This window comes from Bombus vancouverensis, unplaced genomic scaffold (genome assembly GCF_051014615.1).
Source record: "Bombus vancouverensis nearcticus unplaced genomic scaffold, iyBomVanc1_principal scaffold0061, whole genome shotgun sequence".
Lineage (NCBI taxonomy): Eukaryota > Metazoa > Arthropoda > Insecta > Hymenoptera > Apidae > Bombus > Bombus vancouverensis.
In genome coordinates, this window is record NW_027468952.1 from 183,916 (window position 1) to 202,226 (window position 18,311).

Genomic DNA, 18,311 nt, shown 5'->3' on the forward strand with positions numbered 1-18,311 from the left:
GCGCGGTGGAGTCCCCAGCTGGTACTCTAAGTCATCTGGGGGAGTCGTTCCCATTTTACTTCGATTCCGGAGCCGAGTGCTCATTAATTAGAGAGTCGGCTGCCTCGAAATTCTCCGGTAAGAGGAGGACTGAGCTAGTAGTAATGCGAGGAATAGGAAACACCCGTGTTAAGAGTACGTCCCAGATCTTGTCCACGGTATGCATAAACGGCCTTACATTGGAGATAACCTTCCGTGTTCTTGCCGATACTTATCTGAATTACGATATCATGGCTGGTCGCGAGATTTTAAGCCAGGGTTTCGACGTATACATTACACGAAATAGCGTCGATATTTGTAGAACAAAGGTGGTCAACACCTGTAGTAAAACCCCCGAAGACGAGATCGATATTAACGCGGCCGATACTGACGTGATCGGTAACGATAAAAGTCGGTTAATTTCTGTTCTCGAGAAATTCAAAGATTCATTCATTACGGGCTTCCCACGTGCCCGCGTAAGCACGGGGCAGTTAGAAATACGGTTAATCGATCCTAATGTCACCGTGCAAAGAAGTCCTTACAGACTTAGCGAAGAAGAGCGGAGGATAGTGCGTGAGAGAATAGACGAGTTAATCAAAGCGAAGATTGTAAGGCCTAGTAACTCACCGTTCGCGAGCCCTATACTACTCGTGAAGAAAAAGGACGGTTCGGATAGACTGTGTGTAGACTTTCGAGCATTGAATAAAAATACGGTCGCGGACCGGTATCCCCTACCCCTTATCGCGGATCAAATCGCGAGATTGCAGAAGGCGAGATACTTCATTAGCCTAGACATGGCCAGCGGGTTCCACCAAATCCCCATTCATCCCAATTCGACGGAATATACGGCGTTCGTTACACCCGACGGGCAATACGAGTACGTAACTATGCCTTTCGGATTGAAAAATGCACCATCCGTTTTTCAGAGGGCCATTCTCAACGCCTTAGGCGACCTCGCGTATTCGTTCGTTGTTGTTTACTTGGACGACGTCCTAATTATTGCCGACTCAGTAGATCAAGCCCTAGAAAGGTTGAACACCGTATTAGATACCCTCGTGAAAGCCGGATTCTCCTTTAACTTTGCAAAATGTTCCTTTTTAAAGACATCGGTACTCTATTTGGGATATGTAATTCATAACGGAGAAGTCCGTCCAAACCCGGGTAAAATACAAGCCTTGAGTTCTTTACCTGCACCGTCGACCATCACACAACTCAGACAATTCATAGGTTTGGCCTCTTACTTCCGAAACTTCATTCCCAAATTCTCACAAGTAATGAAACCCCTGTACGCACTCACCTCGAGTAACAAGAATATACCTTGGACGGACCGGCACGAACAGATAAGACAAAAGGTAATTTCCGTCCTGACTGACGCGCCGGTGCTAATGATATTTGACCCCAATTACCCAATAGAACTACATACGGATGCTAGCTCGGAAGGATATGGGGCCATTTTAATGCACAGGGTTGAAGGTAAAAATCGAGTAGTGGAATATTACAGCAAAAGAACTAGCCCTGCAGAATCTAGGTATCATTCCTACGAATTGGAAACACTAGCAGTTGTAAACGCCGTCAAGCACTTCCGTCATTACTTACACGGACGAGAATTTCTTGTTGTCACCGACTGCAACTCCCTGAAAGCATCCCGCAATAAGGTACACTTGAACGACAGGGTTTACAGGTGGTGGGCTTACCTGCAAACTTTTACCTTTGACATTATGTACCGGGAGGGTAAACGAATGACCCACGTAGATTTCTTTTCGCGAAATCCCGTAGACTTAGATCGCGGTACGTTCAGCAAAATTGCAGAGAAAGAAATTAACCTAACCGAAATCTCCGACGATTGGCTACTAGCGGAACAACATCGCGACCCACAAATTTCTGAGATCGTCAATAAATTACAGAACGAAGAGCTCGCGGAAGACGTCGCGAATACGTATGAGTTACGGTCCGGCACTCTTCATCGTAAAATACAGAGAAAAGGTAGAACTCTCTGTCTGCCCGTCGTTCCGAGAGGGTTTAGGTGGTCTGTTATTAACCATGTGCACCAGTCCATTATGCACTTAGGTTGGGATAAAACGCTTGAGAAACTGTATGAGTATTACTGGTTCGAAGGAATGGCGAGGTATGTTCGCAAATTCGTAGAGAACTGTCATGCTTGTCGAGTTTCAAAGGCAAGTTCGGGTAGAGTACAAGCCGAATTACACCCCATACCTAAGACCAGTATACCTTGGCATATGGTTCATATGGACATAACGGGCAAACTAAGCGATAAAAACGATTCGAAGGAATACGTCATTGTGTTGGTCGACGCCTTTATTAAGTTCGTATACTTGCACCATACCCGTAAGATAGACTCCATCAACACCATTAAAGCGCTTAAGTCCGCTATATTATTGTTCGGCAGTCCCTGCCGGATAATAGCGGATCAGGGAAGATGTTTTACGGGCAAAGAATTTCGAGACTTTTGTCAAGATAAATACATAAAACTCCATTTAATTGCGACCGGAGCTAGTAGGGCCAACGGACAGGTAGAGCGTATTATGAGTACGCTAAAAAACATATTCACAACAATAGAAACCACCGGGCGGTCCTGGCAAGACGCGATCGGGGAAATACAACTGGCCTTAAATTGTACCACTAACCGCGTGACTAAGTCAAGCCCGTTGGAACTACTAATCGGTAGAACAGCGAGACCCTACGACTTATCCCTACCCGACAATATCGAAGAAAGAGAAGTAAATATCTCCCATGTAAGACAGCAGGCGATAAAGAATATAGAAGCAAGCGCCAAATACGATAAAGATAAGTTCGATGAAAACAAAGCTAAAATAACTAGGTTCAACCTTGGCGATTTCGTGTTACGCAAAAACGAGGAAAGGAACCAGACGAAGTTAGATCCGAAATTCAGGGGTCCGTTCGAGATAGCAGAGATTTTGGAAGGAGATAGGTATACCTTAAAAACTCTAGACGGAAAACGATCATATAAGGACAGACATGACAGACTGAGAAAGATGCCGGAAGGCTGCGTCCCTGCTGAGTTGGACGTCTGCGGTGATGACGACGACGGTGATAATATCGATGCAAGTACACCGACCTCAGAGGATCACTAACACTGCGTTGTAGTTGTAGTATATATCCACAGTGACGTTTTGCACATACGCAATATATCCACTGTGATGTCTCATATATCTGTAATATATCCACAGTGACGTTTTGCACATACGCAATATATCCACTGTGATGTCTCATATATCTGTAATATATCCACAGTGACGTTTTGCACATACGCAATATATCCACTGTGATGTCTCATATATCTGTAATATATCCACAGTGACGTTTTGCACATACGCAATATATCCACTGTGATGTCTCATACATCTGTAATATATCCACAGTGACGTTTTGCACATACGCAATATATCCACTGTGATGTCTCATACATCTGTAATATATCCACAGTGACGTTTTGCACATACGCAATATATCCACTGTGATGTCTCATACATCTGTAATATATCCACAGTGACGTTTTGCACATACGCAATATATCCACTGTGATGCCTCATACATCTGTAACATACCCACAGTGATACACCCAACGCAGTAACATGATCCAACAAACTGAGACTCTTCGGTGTACGAAATCGAAATGATCTGCCGTGTCATTACGGTCTGACTGGTAACTCACAGAATGCAACTAGCTCTTTAAACACAAATTATAGCGCTACTAATTCGAGCCCTCTTTCATTTCCTTGCATGTCAAACCTCCGAACAAAACCTCGTTGTTGAAATGGACCCTTGACTTTCTTGGACACTTAGTTAAATTGTAAATAATGTCAGTTGCATCGAAGCAAATGTAAGAAAACACGATATTTTAGCCACACACGAGGACGTGTGATAGTCAGGATGGCCGTGTCGGAGATGAAAGGACACCGGAACCTTCGGATAGCCCCGCAACATTGCAATCTAAAGTCTACTATAACTGTAACTAAACTATTGTAGTTATTCAATCCGATTGTAATTGTTCGAGATTAGTGACGGTGAGCTTTGGCTCGAGGCGACAGTCTGTCGCCCAACGTAGCCGCGGTCAAGGGATGAACGCTTTGCCCGACAAACATATGAAATAATTCTATAGCTCTCCTTAAAAGAAATATTCGTGGCGACACGCGACAGTAAACATTCCAACGGTTTCTGTCCCGTGGCTCGCCACACGCAGACCCTATTCTTCGAGTAAGATGATTGCCAGATGTCGATGCGTCTCCGCAGTACATGTTCGGCTAGCCCGAGGGCCCGTAATAAATCTTAAGGTTTAGTTAACTAAAGTCCTTCAAACAGACAAACAGTCTTTGTCCCAACTACGGGAAGATAGGGGAGACATATTTTTCAACGAGCGGCGTCTCCCACTAGCAACTTTCCCTCGAGGGCGGCTAGCATCTTTTTCTAACCACCGATATGGAGATTGACCAATTAGCAGCAACGTCAATTTCCCTTACTTCCTAAACGAAGGCTTTCCTCGACGAATCCGATGATCTCGTGTCCTTAGACACACCCCAGTATAGTTTTCCTCTGTGGAATCATCGGGACGGGACGCGCATTCTTTGACGCGCTCCCGTCGACTAAAGAGTAACGTCTTTACGCTCAGCAATTATCGTTTACGAGTCAGACTTAGATTCAGCGAGAACGCCTATCTGTCATCCCGTTGACCGCGGATTCGTTATTGAACCTGAGATCACTGTCACTAGTGTCGCGGACGTCTCACCGCCATGATAGATTGTCAAACCTGTGTTATTCATACCTGTGTCAATAAATCGTATCTTCGCTACACCGCAACGATGGCTACCTTCAATGAAGACTCCTCAAACACCGACAACCCTATCCCCACTGCTTCTCCGACATATATATATATTTACGTGACAAGCTTTCATTTCAATCTATATTTAAGATTAATATTTTATCAGTTTCTGTTCGTAACAACATCGAAGTAGTCAATAAGTTTGAAGAGTATAATTAAGGAAGTTATGAAGCAAGAGGTTAAGAACAAATTCTGAAAGAGGTTATGTACAACTCAGTAGCACTGCTTTACATTACTTTGCGAATTACTTTTCAAGCATAAAAATAGTTTAACAGCCATTTATAGTTACTTCCTTACCATTACATTCATTAAATTCGTTTGATTTTGTAAACAAAATAACCACGCTGACCAGTCTCTTATTTAAAATAGAACAGCTTACTTTCTCTTCGTAAATATTATTAATAATTTTATCAATTTCGTATACTTCCATCCTTCGTATAAGTGACAATGAATCAGAAGAGTTTCATAGCAATATTGAACAACATACAGTCAACTACAACACCATTAGATACATCCACCATACAGTCAACTACAACACCATTAGATAACAGCAATACAATAGATCATAATTTTCTACGTGTCATTGATTCATCATCATCATTTTCCATTTTTTTAGCATATGTAAAAACGTATCTGACGTAATCTTACCTCGCTCTTTGAGTACAAAAATCCATTCAAATGAAACAAAGGGAAAAGAAATAAGAAAACAAACACTCACATACGAATCTTCATTACATAACTGTATGTACTCCTCGAGGTATAATTACTCAGACACGTTACAGCGTACCTTCTTCGTTCCCTGATGGCTGATGTTGATCGTTGACGTTTATAATGAAAGAATTTCGTCAACGGCACCATTTGGATCCTTGTTGAAAAATTAAAATAGCCGCAACAGCACCATTAAGCTCATCACCCAGAGTAGCTCTTGTTGCTGAGTCGTGGAGGAATTATTATCATCAACGACATAAACTATACCAGTTCCGGTAACGTTCTTCAGATGGTCCAGGCACTCGAACTCGCAACATCGCTCTCCAACACGGAATTTCTTGCATGTCTGTAGTAAAAAGAAATCGATCAATTGTACAGATCAATCGTCACTCGACTGCTCGAGAATTCAGATCATCCAGAGAATAGAATAGAGACGTAGATGGAAAAATGTAGTGCGATCATCGCAGTGGGAGGAAATAGGGGGATAGGGACCAAATGAATGAACGAGATGTTAAGGACAACTGACGATAAGTTCTTCTTTTGTCGAGAATTGCATGTTTGTGAATGGTTTGTGGGTGGTTAGGTGGAGAGAATTGAAGAGTTTGGAGGTGACTGGAAGAGTGTTTTGGGCAAGGTAGATTGCAGAATGGTTGCGGTAGCATTGTGTTAATTATGGGTTTGTACATGTAATCTTTGTATGTATCACTACATACAACCTAACGTATATTTTTAATAATACATCAGAGTTTTAGTTATTTCATAGCTATGAATTTTATACTCTATAATCTTGACGTTTTATTTCACAGAAGCGTTTGAATATCCATAAAAATTAAATGAACCAATGTATTCATTATCTTATAGAGAAGATATATTATTTTTAATTATGTTCCAATTATTTATCATGATCCTGATTTCCTTATTCTGAAAATTTGAAAGGAAGTTTCGTAGTTTGATACTTTCAGCGACAAAGGGTCAATATTGCTTTAGTATATTTCGTCACATATACATGTATATCTATATGTCGGAGATGAAAGGACACCGGAACCTTTGGATAGCCCCGCAACATTGCAATCTAAAGTCTACTATAACTGTAACTAAACTATTGTAGTTATTCAATCCGATTGTAATTGTTCGAGATTAGTGACGGTGAGCTTTGGCTCGAGGTGACAGTCTGTCGCCCAACGTAGCCGCGGTCAAGGGATGAACGCTTTGCCTAACAACAGGTATCGAGTAATTCTATAGCTCTCCTTAAAAGAAATATTCGTGGCGACACGCGACAGTAAACATTCCAACGGTTTCTGTCCCGTGGCTCGCCATACGCAGACCCTATTCTTCGAGCAAGATGACTGCCAGATGTCGATGCGTCTCCACAGTACATGTTCGGCTAGCCCGAGGGCCCGTTATAAATCTTAAGGTTTAGTTAACTAAAGTCCTTCAAACAGACAAACAGTCTTTGTCCCAACTACGGGAAGATAGGGGAGACATATTTTTCAACGAGCGGCGTCTCCCACTAGCAACTTTCCCTCGAAGGCGGCTAGCATCTTTTTCTAACCACCGATATGGAGATTGACCAATTAGCAGCAACGCCAATTTCCCTTACTTTCTGAACGAAGGCTTTTCTCGACGAATCCGATGATCTCGTGTCCTTAGACACACCCCATTATAGTTTTCCTCCGTGGCATCATCGGGACGGGAAAGACATTCTCGCTCGCGATCTCATTGATGAAAGGAGTAACTCTTTACGATCAGTGAATATTACGCGTACCGACTTAGATTTTGTGAGTACGTTCATCTATCATCCCGTCGACCGCGGATTCGTTATTGAACCTAGGATCATTGTCATTAGTTTCTCGAGTACCTAACTACCGCGGTTACTTGTCCGGTTCTATAATAATCGTATTTGCACTAGTCAATGTCTTCTCTATTGCATAACGACAACGTGTAACCCAAACGAAGATTCGTTCCACGCCCCTAACCCTAATTCTTTTCATATATTTCATATATATATATATATATCGTACATAAAACAAAATACATCTAAAAAATAATAATAATAAGGAACCTCTGATGGAAATGCCTCCGCAAACATTGTCCGAACGACGATCACCGAAGCCTAGGGAAACAACAAAAAAGGAAAAAACATTAAAATCGCAAAAACAACCATAATATGCGAATATCCAAACTTACGAAAAATAACTCGAAGAAGGAGGTCCTTGTTGTGGGAGAGCAGCGGAATTGCGCGTGTTGCCCGAGCAAACATCGAGGTGATAATGATGCTGCAACCGCCGGCCCTTGCACGCGCCGAAGAAACACGGGTAATTCCCACGGTACAAAACATAGAAGTTTCTCGCGGAAAAGACTAGATCAGCATGGAATGCTTCAAGCCTCCTAGACGCTAGCTCAGCAGAAGCACAGGACCGATAAAAACTAAGTCGAAATACAGAATTTACATTTTGTCACGTACGATTCCAAGAAACCCAAACTGCAACATCCCGATTCCCACGGATGCGTACCCCCAGTGGACCACCACCCCGTGGGGGATGGCATTATAAATAAGCGAAGCAACATAGAGCAGCGCTCATTATTATTCTGGTGAACATTCTTATTACGCTCATTATATTTTGTGTTCATTGTTATTACGGATCATTCGTATTACGTTCATTATTCTTGCGTTCATTATTATAGTGATCATTGTTATTACCGTTCATTATTCTTGTGCTCATTATATTTTGTGTTCATTGTTACTACGTTCGTTATTGCGCTCATCATTGCGTTTAGAAATTTTGTATAGTATTTTGCGTTTCGGGGTCTTTAGTTTTTCGGTCAAGAAAAGAGAACCGCGACTAAGTAAAAGAAAGATTTTATCTTTGAAGTCCTCATTTCATCGCTTAGACAGAAACGCGCATTGTAATTGCGGTATTAATCCAGTTAGTAAATTGTTCAGTCTGTATCGAAATAGATAAATAAAGTAAAAGTTGATAGTAAACTATATTCGAGTTCAAGTAATAAACCCAACAAAAACTTCGACGACCACCGGAGCAGCTGAGGTAATGGCACCAGACAGCACCTACTCCTCAAGGTAAGAAAATTAATTTTGAAAATTTCCTTCTTCTCTGATAATCTCGTTGCCCTCGAGAATCGAATTAGAACTTCCTATCATCGATCGCGTTTTATTTTCGTGAACGGTTTTGAAGATAGAATCATTGTTTAAACTTTAAACAAAGGAGTTGTCCGCTGTGTCGGCTTGTGCGAACGGTATTTTCAGCTACTGAAACACCCACTGATCTTCGCATTCCTCCTCCCATTGTTGGCAAAATATTGTCCGTCTTTGGGCAAGGCTTGCGAAATCACACAAGTCCCGCACAGAGAGGACCATTAAATACATCGTCGGGGTCAATCGAAAATTAAGAGCAATACCGGCATTGCTATTAACCGATATTCTTGCCATCATTGCATGCGATTGTAAGAGAGAAATAGCAGAATAATTTCCCTTCGAAAATTTAACCAAAGGATCGTTCGCTGTGTTGTCGTCGGCTTGTGCAAACGGTGTTTTCGATTATCGAAAACACCCATCGATCTTCGCATTCCTCCTCCCACTGTTGGTAAAATATTACCCATCTTTGGGCAAGGCTTCCGAAATCACACGAGTCCCACACAGAGAGGATCGTTAGAATCATCCTCGATTATTAAACTCAAAAGGCAAGAAAATCATGGTAACAGAATCCATCGTAGTAAATGAATTGAGTTTCGGTTCTAACGGCAAACTACTACAGCGAAATTAAAAGAGAAGAAGAAGTCAAACGTAAAAATAAATTTATATAAAACAACGAAAAATCTCACATTCCTATCCAATCCAGCAACGCTAAAATATATATATCCGGCTAATAAAATATATATAAAGGTAATAATCTAAGCAATTCTACATTCAAATAAAAATCCGTTTAACGAGGACAAATATTTATTGTTCCCAGCTTTAATCCTCTCCCGTGCCAATATCCCTGCACATAGCAGGTTAGCCGAAAAGTGGAAATCGTTTACCAGTTGCATTAAGCGTCAGTTAACGCTACCCATTAAACGAAAAAAAATAATAAAAAATAAAATATTTTGAAATAGTCCTTAGACTATTTCTGGTGGCAGCAACTACCGTATTAATTAGAAATCTAAATCAGTATTACATACACAATAATATCAATTCAGTTTATTTCCCTTCAGATTAAATTCAAACTCGAACGAAAAAAAAAATTTTTCAGTAAAATTTAAACTTAAGATTTGATCGATTTAAACAAACAAATTGATACGTAACATTAGAGATTTAAATTTTTGGTGGCAGCGGTGGGATCCGCTTCACGGAGGATTAAAGTTGGTTTAAACGGTTCGATTCGCTCCACAAAGAATTAAAGTTGTTACGATTATCGATAAAATATATACCTAAGAAATAATGTCGACTAAATTAGAATCGTTGGACAAAGACATGATCTTGATGTTGTCGGAAAAACTTAAAGCATGGGATGCGAATTTTCGCGACATGAGTACAACAATGAATAAATTACAAGACGATGTGCGTTCACTGAAAATAAAAAAAGAAATCAAGACACCCGTATCATCGCCGATAATTTCCCAAGCGACAATACCGATAGAAGTTAATACCCAACCAATTAAGTTAAAAAATGCAATAGAGACAGTACCAGTGTTCGACGAACATCGACCCTCGGTATTTCGATTTTTAAGAGCATGCGAGCGCGCACGAAACATGGTTCCTAGGCATCAAGAATCTCAGTTAGTAAAATTATTAACGAATAAGCTTCGCGGACACGCATTTCTCGCCATAGAAGACACAGAAGTAATAAGTTTAAACGATTTCGGGAATAAATTAAAAGATATGTTCGGTCCGGGAAAATCGGTTAACGAATATAAAGGGGAATTAGCTACAATATTTCAACGACCGGGAGAAGATATTTTGGACTAGATAGAACGCGTCAAAGATCTCAGACTGGCGATAATGAACGGGGAAAGGTACGAGTACGGCACCGTATTTCAAGATAGGATAGATCGAGACACGAGAGAAGCTTTCGTTAAGGGGCTTCCAAACGAGGTGTATTTACGAGTAAAGATAGCAGGATACCAATCCTTGGACGATGCGTACCGCCAAGCCGTGAAAGCAATACGAGAACTAAAACAAGTGAACAATAGAATTCGATACCAACATTCGACACCTTCGAATAATTATAACCGAAACAACCGCCAGAACTGGAGATTTATACCGCCGTCGCGGAAACATCTAAACAACCCGGGAATAGAAGAAAATGTTAGAAAAGAAGCAAGAGCAATAATTTGGGAAGAAAAATGCATAAATAAATACCTCGATAGAGATCTAAATCAAAAGAGAGATGCTGATCATTTCAACCAATCAACTTTTCAATGCAAACACCATTCCGTTGCTGTGATAAGGGATAATGTCACGTTAAATAATAAGAGGACGCACGGTGCCATAGACAGGATCATGAGTGAGAAATTTCCTGAGTTACCAAACAAGATAAATAATATTAGTGCCAAAGAACTTTCAGACGAAGCAGAAACTAGGAAATTGAACGACGAGACGACAGGCAATGCTTATCCACTGCATAATATCACAGAGATATTGGACCCGCTGGGAAGTGCGAATTGCCTCTCCACGTTCGACTTGGCAAAGATACAAAAGCAAGACTCCACGAATTTCGTGAATGTCTCAACCATAATAGGAAAAGAGATAGCGAGTGTATCTCACTCAAAAACTTCTATAAAACCATCAGAAGGAAACTTTATCGAACTCAAAGCCAAATCATTAAATTGCAAGGAAGATCACACTATAGAAAATAAAAATATAGCTATCCCTAAATCCAAAACAGAATCTATAAGCAAAAAGGTTTGTAATAAAAATTCAAAGAATAATTCCAAATCTACCAAAAATATTCTTAAACGTTCCATACAAATAAATAATAATTTAATTATAATAAGCACTTCCAGTGAAACTATTCATCCTGAAAAGGTAGAGAAAAATAAAGGTGTTGTGAATAAAGTAAATAAAGAAGGAAAAAGGGTAACCAAGGAAAAGGATTCTAAACATTTTCAAGCTGAAGAAACGCAAGTTCAACGAGCCCAAAGAAATCAAAAGGGAGAAAATAGGGAATCACCAGTTGAAGATATATATAAAAACTTGAATACACTAGCCATTGGATTATAATTGGATTAAAAATACTTTATTGGTTACTACATCTAATATTTGACGTAGGTAACATAGTAGGTAGTGCTGATCTTATGATTCCCCCAGGAAAATATAGATGGTATCACGCTATACTATATACAAAATATTTTTGGGTTAATATGGCTGCGGCACTTTCAAAAATTTGTATTTTGAATGCTATTAGCAAGCAATTGGATAATTGGATCGATGTCAGTAAACTTGCGTCTTGGCGCAAAATAAAAACTAAAATGAAGGAAAGGAACGAAATTCTCCCCGCACGAATTAGTTTTGGACATCTAGCCAGAGAACCTACTGGTGAAGTAATAATCGAAGAGAACATGGAACCAACATACTCAGAATATCTCGAAGATCTGTTCAATAAAATTTACACCGTACAACGAATGGCAAGAGAAAATTTGATAAAATCCAAACTAAGATCAAAGGAATATTACGATCGACGAATCAACCCTCAAGATTTTAAAATAGGAGATTCGATATATTTACTAAAAGAACCTAGTAAAGGAAAATTCTCCGATCAATATACTGGACCACACAAAGTGCTAGAAATCTTGCAGAACCAAAACGTCAAGATTGAAGTGAAAATGGGATTCCGCGAACGGTGCACTTAAACAAGTTAAAACTAGCGCATAATCGAAATAAACAATGAATAAAGTGATTTCAGTGGGCAACGTAGTGCAGTAGTGTATGTTGTAGTGCTGTTCGTCGAATGACACAGATAGCGAAAACATAAAAGAAAAGAAAAGGAAAATTATTATATGTGATTCAATTATTGTTTAAATATAAAACGTGTTAACTCAATGAATAATTAACTAGTGAAAGTGAAAGTTACCTTGTGAACAAGTGATCAACATACAAGAAAGTGTACGTGCAAGTATAGGTTATGGATCGTTGTTCGTGGTACATAATGTACGACAGCTACCTAAAATAAGTGAATAAATTAGTTTCAATCGTCTCAGTGCAAAATACGAGGTTACTAAATGTTATAACTATATTGTGGATAAATCAAAAGGAGGTGTGACACTGTTCGTCGAATAATACAGATAGTGAACACCTAAAAAGAAAAAAAAGAAAATTATCATGTGTACTCCAATCATTGTTTGAATATAAAACGTGTTGATTCAATAAATAATTAAAAGAGTGAAAGTGAAAGTTACCTTGTGAACAAGTAATCATCATACGAGAAGGTTTACGTGCAAAATAGGTTATGGCTCCCTGTTTGCGGAACACCATGTACAACAGCCAGCTGAAAAATAAATGAACAAATTAACTTCAATTGCCTTAATGCAAAATACAACAGTACTAAATGTTATAACAATACTGTGGAAGCATGGCACTGTTCGTTGAATAACACAGATAGCGGAAACTTGAAAAGAAAAGGTTTATTACGAGCGCTCCAATTACTGTTTGAACGTAAAACGTGTTAGTTCAACGAATAACTAAAACAGTGAAAGTGCAACCTACCTCGTGAACAATTAATCACTATACAAGGAAGTGTACATGCATGAATTTCGCAGGTTAGTAAGAAGAAATAAAATAGCTAATAAAGTATAGAAAGCGGTTAGAAAATAATCAAGATAGATTAATTGAGAGTTAGTAATAAATATAACCGGAGTAAAAGGATATTTTGTTATGCATTAATCTACGTAGTATTGTTATGTTATTTTGTAATGCCCAATAGCGGTCGCGCACACAATGCATTATACACATATTGAATTAAATAAATTAAACACCACCTTTATGACCACAGATATAAGACGATTGAAGGCAGCCGTAGTAGAAGGCAGCCGTAGTAAGTATCCAAGGCATATCAAAGAATCGGATGATGTTGTGGGAACGATCCAGGTAAGTGACGCAGCATCGAAAGAGCAGAATCTGAAGAATTACAGACAATGTTAATCTAACAAATAAATTTTAATCATTAATAAGGGAACTAATTCATATCATGCATAAAATAATAACAAATATCAAGTACAAGCAATAATAAATTAATAGGGAAAATAAGAAAGGTTAATAAACACAGAAATGGGTTAGAAATTACAATGTCAATCTAACAAATAAAATTTAATCACTAATAAGGAAACTAATTCATATCATACACAAAATAATAACAAATAGCAAGTACGTGCAATAATAAATTAATAGGGAAAATAAGAAAAGTCAATAAACACAGAAATGGGTTAGAAATTACAATGTCAATCTAACAAATAAAATTTAATCACTAATAAGAAAACTAATTCATATCATACACAAAATAATAACAAATAGCAAGTACATGCAATAATAAATTAATAGGGAAAATAAGAAAAGTCAATAAACACAGAAATAGGTTAGAAATTAATCAAGATAGACTAACTAAATATTAACAACAAGACATGACTGAACTCGGTGCAAAGGAATAAAGTTATGCTACACGAAAATAACTGGTAACACAATACACAAAACATTAACTAAATTAAACAAGACTTACATAAATGCAAGTCACGTATAATCAAAACAATGACTATTGAAATTCGGTAACAATACAATCCATGCTATCACATTAAAGTAGCACACGGTATTGACACAGACAATATCATGAAATACAAAACAATATTACAAAAACACTACTAAATAAAATTATAATGATTAACAATTAATTAGCTATTTCAACAACACGTTACTGTTGACATTAAACCAACGCCATACCAAAGAGACACGCGAGCGGCCATGTTGAAAAATTCGTCGCACATACAAATAATAGCCAATGCAATGTAATACAGCATCATAATAGCAATGTTAGGTACTAATAAAAAAAAAACAAACAAAAAAAAGAGAGAGATAAGGAAAATATATATATAATAAATAACAACTAACATAATCATAACATATTATATATATTATATTATATACAGGGATACAGTCTTCGTACAAAGGAACAGGTCCGAACGAAAGTTATAAAAAAAAAAAAAATAAAAATAAATAATATATATATTCACATTAACTATTTTTGTATGTGTGTGCAGAACGGATGGCGAATTCATCAACCATCCTCTGAACGACGGATGGAAGTACATGTAGGTGTTGTCCAGACGTTTCACGAGGAATCCAGAGAGCATTTTGAATCTCTGCAGAAAATCCTCCCATGCATGATCGTTACAATAATCTGACTCATCTCGAAAGAAATTTTTTTAGTCCAAGGAATAGCAATCCGCACCGTAGAACTGTAAGGCACCTGTACGCCACCCACGAAACCAAATACTTTTGCTATCCACCTGTAAACAAACAACATTTATAACTATACATATAATTCTCACTTATATCTACCAATATATATATACACGCATGTTGTAAAGTAGGCGATATTTATAACACTCACTTCCATTGATAATGCAAGTGACTCATAAAAATAAGCCGTCATATTTACCATTACACGCACATATATATATATTCAAAGACAAGCTATATTTGTAATATCTATTCCTATTGATAATATATACTTATATATTCATAACAATAAAACAAATCTCATCTTTACTACTTACCAATACGTATGCATATATGTATATAATTATAACCCAAGTAGCATTCATAATATTTATTTTCACTGATAACATGTACGTAAAACCTAAAATAAAACAAAAGTTTTAACAATAAGAAAAAAAAGAGAAATATAAAATATAAAAAAATTTTCTTTTTCTATATATATATATATATATTAATAATAATAAAAGGTTATTCTTATTTCTAATAAACTCGAAAGTAAAATGACAAATGACAACATTATACCATGATATACCGACACAAAGACTCACCACACAGAAGAAACTAATAGAGAACGCTTTAAGCTTGGCAAACCGCCCGACGAATTTGCATACACCATAACCAAAACCCAGGACACATGGCTCTGATCACAGGAGAAGCAGTCCATATAGTCGAATGCATTCCGGTACAAGTAAAGGTACGACATACAACAGAATGCTACTCGGAGCTACCCGTTTGGCAAGGGAATCACACCACAGGAACTCCGCCCGGACGTGCGCCAAACGTGGCGATATTCAGCACCATCGTCGTTGGCCACGAGCGGAATATATACCCAAAAAGACCTCGACGCACTACGGGACCACGTCATGTTCCCGGCAGAAAAATCTGCAGTCTTGAACACATTGGCCAGAGGAGCGACAGGAAAAACAATCGTCCCTGGAACAGTAAACATCCTGGGAATGATGGACGAAAACACATTAACGACAATAGCGAAAAATACCGTATCAAGCTTATGGACTGGTTTCATGGAATTTGGAACTGTCAGTGCAGCAATATTTGGAATACTCGTAATGTTTAAATTAATCAAGACGATAATAGATATAGCCATATACGGATACCAGTTACGTGAAACTTACGGATGTGGAATCACCCTATTAGGAGCAATATGCGGCTCAGTCACCCACCTGCTACTATACCTCAAAGGAAGACGAAATATCCATGATCAAACATCACAACCTCAAGGGATATCGATAACACCGGTAGTCACTCAACAACCAACGACATCTACGTCCGCCTTGAGCGAACTCAGAGACACCATCAGTCAAATTTCCTTTGGAAATTTGAACTCCAAGGGCGGGGGTGTCACGTCCCGCGCTCCGCACGCGCCGTAACAAGAACAAGAAAACCATTCTATACAAAACGCGCGAATAAGGATTTGAATGCACAAACGAACACACGGCGCTACGAAACTAAAGGAAGGATTAACAAAACGAGGGCGACTAATAGATCTAACCAATAAACAAAACACATATACACACAACTCTAAATAAACCTACCAATAACCGACTTGCAATTTGAAAACTTGTGGTTCAATATAATATAAATCCAACCAGTATAAAATAAAATAAATAGAACCAGCTAATGGATTGAACGAGTTACGAACCAAACAAATAAACCAGGGCAACTCGCCGAACGCCCCCAACCTGATCCTCAATGCAACCCCGACATATATATGTCGGAGTCAGGTTGGCACTTTGGGGCGTTCTATGAACCTTTACTTACTTTACCATCGCGGATGTGGTTAGTGTTTATCAGTGCGAATTTGGGCACTACAAGAGGCTATGAGTAACGGCAATAGGATGTCCGAGATGATGATGACAACGAATCCAAGTTCGATAACGAATCCACGGTCCACGGGATGACCAGTATCAGCGTGACTTACTCGGCAATTCGCTCAACGACTCACTAACTAAAAAACTCCCTGAATCCAGATGAACCTACCCTTATATACTCCTGTCCCCGCTTCTCGGGTCAATCCCTGTTTTTAAGGAGAGTCATAAAATCATTCCGTACCTCTGTCAGGTACGCGGCCCTCCCGTGACCGTGGCTACGTCTGGTGACCCGTTATGTCACCTTAAACCTGAACCCATCGCCGTAACGCCAGGTTGGAACATTAAAAGTTGTTTTCCTTATTTTTATGGCTTAAACATTAAAATCTTTGTTGAAGTGATTACCACTTCTAAGAAAACTCTACATCTGGCCTTTTTAGTTTTCTCAAGCACTGAAGCCATCGACAGCGCGTAGACAAAAGACTGCGACGAAGTCAGGCCATAAACAGTAGACAGGCGACGTTGGCTTCGGGGTTTTTCAGTTATTAGGTAACACAGCTAGCGTGCGGATCTGGACCAGCTCAAATTGTATTTTTACTTATTACACTTCTATTTAAATATATTTTCTACCTTACAATTTATCCACGTGTTTTCTCTGTTTACACACCGAATAACCTCAACAGGTTATGGGCCCAGGGCTGTAAATTGCAAGGTAGCAACGTGAAGTGAAGAAATTGTTAAAGTGTTGTGCTTAGTAAAATAAGGGATAGTGCTAAAATGGAATCAGCAAGTGCGAAGATCGAGATGTTACGCGGCGAAGAAAATTGGCTCCAGTGGCGTTTTGTTATGCGTACACTTTTGGAGGAAGATGACGACCTGATCAACGTGTGTGAAGGGAATTTGTGTCATCCAGGTAACAGCGCGGAGAAAGAAATCGCTCGTGGAAGATTTTTGAAAGCAGATCGATTAGCGAGAAAATTAATCGTGACCTCAGTAGGAAAGAAACCGTTGGATCTTCTTTTATGTTGCACGACAGCACATGAAATGTGGAAAAAGCTGAATACAGTATATGACATGAAGTCGGATGAGAATTTAAATATGGTCCAGAAGCAGTTCTTCGATTTTAAATGGGAAGAATCTGAAAATGTCTCTTACAACCTATCAAAGTTGGAACTCATAGCGGCGAAGATGAAAGCCCTTGGGAGTGAAATTGGCGAGAAAATGCTGATAACACGCATTTTATCGGTGTTACCAAACAAATTCGATCATTTTCACAGTGCGTGGGATTCCGTGGAAGAAGAAAAGAAGACCTTAGACAGGCTTAGTACCAGGCTGATGACGGAAGAAATTAGATGGAAGAAAGACGACCAGGAAACACCGGTGGCACTGGTAACAAAAGGTAATAATTATAAAAGGG

The 18,311-nt window shown here is 38.9% G+C and overlaps 1 long non-coding RNA gene across 12 annotated transcripts; it reads right to left on the reverse strand.

Moving 5' to 3' along the window:
* Positions 1-5,140: 5,140 nt before the first annotated feature.
* On the reverse strand, positions 5,141-16,376 carry LOC143304886 (uncharacterized). 12 transcript variants are annotated; one of them, XR_013061531.1, is made up of 9 exons: positions 16,202-16,316; positions 15,617-16,001; positions 15,347-15,429; positions 14,511-15,076; positions 13,559-13,697; positions 12,980-13,068; positions 12,655-12,744; positions 7,772-12,520; positions 7,238-7,697 (listed from the first exon to the last, which is right to left on the reverse strand). It is a non-coding gene; the product is annotated as an uncharacterized LOC143304886 (long non-coding RNA). The 12 variants fall into 12 exon arrangements; XR_013061532.1 differs by having other exon boundaries at positions 7,772-12,744; positions 16,250-16,376; XR_013061530.1 differs by lacking the exons at positions 7,238-7,697; positions 7,772-12,520; positions 12,655-12,744 and adding an exon at positions 12,796-12,876.
* Positions 16,377-18,311: the final 1,935 nt, after the last annotated feature.